General features: G+C 54.7%; 1 pseudogene; it reads left to right on the top strand.

Annotated features, from left to right (window-relative positions):
- Positions 1-901: 901 nt before the first annotated feature.
- On the top strand, positions 902-2,584 carry LOC119289603 (annotated as a pseudogene).
- The last annotated feature ends 613 nt before the right edge of the window (positions 2,585-3,197 follow it).

The following is a 3,197-nucleotide window of genomic DNA, read 5'->3' as shown; positions in this document are numbered from 1 at the left end:
TCTCGCTCTAGTGATACCGACCACAAGCTGGATTATCTCATAATCCTTGTCGCATGGCCATGCTTATCCTGGTCGGATCACACGATGGTCCCAGAATATATCTCTCCTGATCAGAGGGGGCAAATCTCATCTTGCTCGACCATGTCTCGCAGCATTGGTCTGGACAAATCCGAAACCTACCTTTGTAACTACCCAGTCACGGAGTAGCGTTTGGTCGCCCAAAGCAAGTCAGTCACCATCCCGAATACATGCGTCAGCTCAAGTCTTAGAACATAGAACGTATGTTGTATTAGAGACTCACATATGACAGATCGCTGTGTCTCATAGTTGGGTCTGTTCGAAGTCTTTGGGAGGATGCACGGTTGGAACCCATATGGTCACAGATTATGCTTTGTCTCGGAAGAGTAGATGGAGTTTCTTTTGATTTTCGTCGCTAGTCTGTTTCTAGATTGGATGATGTACATTTGTCGAAGTAATGTTACTCTTCCGCTGTAGCTGATGGGTTTTTGCATCCTTTAGATATGGTCATACGTCTAAGATGTAGGCTGATGGTTTTCCTTTCATGTTGCTGGATGTGGTGTTGCATCCATTAGCAGAAGAAAGTACCAGATGTAATTCTGTGATTTGGTGTATCCTGACTCCATTTTCTTTAACGAAATTCATCGAAAAAGGAATATATGTCGTACGTACGTGATGTTTTGAGTCGTCATGTGATAGGGTTACGACTACGACTAGCTGACGGATGTGATTTGTTATTTCAAAAAGATACATCAGATCAGAACACCGCAGCACGTTCTTAGTCAGTGTAGCGGAGGTCACACACCAACCACCATTGGCCGGCAGATTCAGGCCAACAAAACCAATTTTCAAATGGTATAGGAGCAGCGCACTTGCACTCCACCGCTAACCTTCTTGTTGATTGTTATTTCGCCATGAGCTCTCGCGTGCGAGTTATCGACGTCACCCGTGTCCACCCTGCCCGTGCCACTGCCGCCGACGACCTCGAGCTCGCCTTCTTCGACATCGCGCAGATCGCCAAGATACCGATCCAGCGGCTCTTCTTCTTCGACGGTCCCGGCCTCCCGCCGTTCCCGTCCGTCATCAGGGCCCTCAGGTCCTCTCTCGCCGACACCCTCGCGTCTTCTTCCCGCTCGCCGGCGAGCTGGCCTTCCGCCCCTCCTCCGGCGCCGTCGTCGTTGACTGCTCCCAGGCCGCGGTCTCCTCCGGCGTCAGGTTCGTGGAGGCAGAGTACTTGGGCAGCGCCGACGACTTGCGCCGCCTGGCCCGCGAGAAGGACCATGACACCGAGGCGTTCTCGCAGCTTGTCCCTGACCTGGACGTGACGCAGCTGCCGGCTCGCGTTCTCTCCGTGCAGGTCACCAGGCCGGCCGCGGGCCACGGCGCCGTGGCGGTAGGGGTGACCATCCTGCACGCGGTCGCCGACGGCCAGGCCGTGTGGCAGTTCATGCGGGCGTGGTCGACGGCGGCGCGGGAGAGGGAGGGCGCCGCCGCGGCAGGGGGGCTCGTGCCCACGCCGACGTTTGACCGGTCCCCGATCCTGCAGCACCCCATCGCCGCGGAGCTGTACCGAACGTTCTTGCGCTTCTTCGCGCCGGCGCTGCCTCTGGTCGGTAACCCGAAGATCTACGATTCGTTTTGCTTCCTTGGTCCCAATTCATTCAATTCGCATGCCCGAACAATTTGATGGCACAGCTCAGGTCACCATCCAGTTCCAGTACATCTTCCACGGTAGACACGGCGCCGCAGATCCGAAGGACCTTCGTGCTCACCGCCGACCGGATCCGGTCCCTCAAGCAGCAGTGCACTCCGCCAAGCGGAACTGCTGACCAGGGCCAGTCGCCGGCGAGCACCTACGTCGCCATCTTGTCCCTCGCGTGGGCGTCCCTGGTCCGCGCCAAGTCCATGGACCACGCGGACGACACCCACTTCCTGGTCGCCGCGGACTGCCGGCGCCGGCTGCGGCCGCCGCCGGGCGAGGGCTACTTCGGGAACTGCATCCGGCCGTGCTTCGCGAGGGCCAACGTGGGCGAGCTGTGCGGCCAGGGCGGGGTCGCGCGCGCGGCGGCGGCCATCCGGGAGCGCGTCCGCGAGGACCTGGAGCGGGCCTCGGACCCGCTGGAGGGGATGGAGCGCGTGCTGGATGTCGTCCGTGGCATCCCCAAGGAGAGGCTGACCTCGGTGGGGTCGTCGCACCGGTTCATGGCCTACTAGACGGACTTCGGGTGGGGCGCCCCGAGCCGCGTTGAGCTCGTCTCCATGTTCTCGGCGGAGCTGGTGACGCTGCTCGGAGCGAAGGAGGCTGGCGCCGTGCAGGTGTCCGTTGCGCTTCGCCGGCCTTTGATGGAGGCGTTCGCGGCCAACTTCCTTGCGCTGGCCGGGAGCAGCTAGCGACCATAGAATCTCTTTTTTTTTGGCTGCCAATTTGGCCAATGCTTCTTCTTTTCCTGCAGGAAATGAACCGATTTCCTTGAAATTCCCACGAAGTGTGTGTCAAATGTTCATCTAGAGCGTGTCAAATGTTTGGCCGTAAAAATAATAATGGGCTGGCTATTCGTAGGGGAAATTGACTATTTGTTTATCAAGTTCGGTGTACTTTGATTATAACCAGTGGCGGAGCTTGGAAGAAATCTTTCGAGAGGCGAAGCTGTAAAAAATAAATCAGTAAAACGAATACAACAAATTAAATTAGGCAAATATTGAGAAACTTTGAGTATGGTTTTCTCCTCCGACGTCTTAGTTGTATGGGATGTCAGATCTAAAGTTCGATGACGTGTCTTGGGTGTTGCTCTAGTCTGATTCGTTCAATGGCAATGGTTTCGTCTTTGGCGAGCCACCTTGGAGGTCTCACAAAGCTGCATATAAGTGATGGAGCCGTGCCGAACTCGGGTGCGGAGGTGATCCTTCATTTTTTTCCTTTGGTGGTTGCTGTGGTGGTGCAAGAGGCAGGTGACGGACGTTGGTGTCAAGCTCAAAGGATTCTTCAACTTGTTTGTAATTTACTTATTGGCTGGTGTTCCTTTGTGCAAAGGCTAGCATTCTGCTCTCTTTTCAGTTTTGACAGGTCGGTATATACGTGACTTGTGCTATGATCCTTATAAATGAGACACATATTACCATGAAAAAAAACATAATCAAAATTTTAAATTAGTATTGATCACATCTCTGTGTTATTAAAG

This window comes from Triticum dicoccoides, chromosome 4A (assembly GCF_002162155.2).
Source record: "Triticum dicoccoides isolate Atlit2015 ecotype Zavitan chromosome 4A, WEW_v2.0, whole genome shotgun sequence".
NCBI lineage: Eukaryota > Viridiplantae > Streptophyta > Magnoliopsida > Poales > Poaceae > Triticum > Triticum dicoccoides.
Note: the sequence above shows the minus strand (reverse complement) of the source record. Positions and strands in the feature narration are given on the sequence as shown.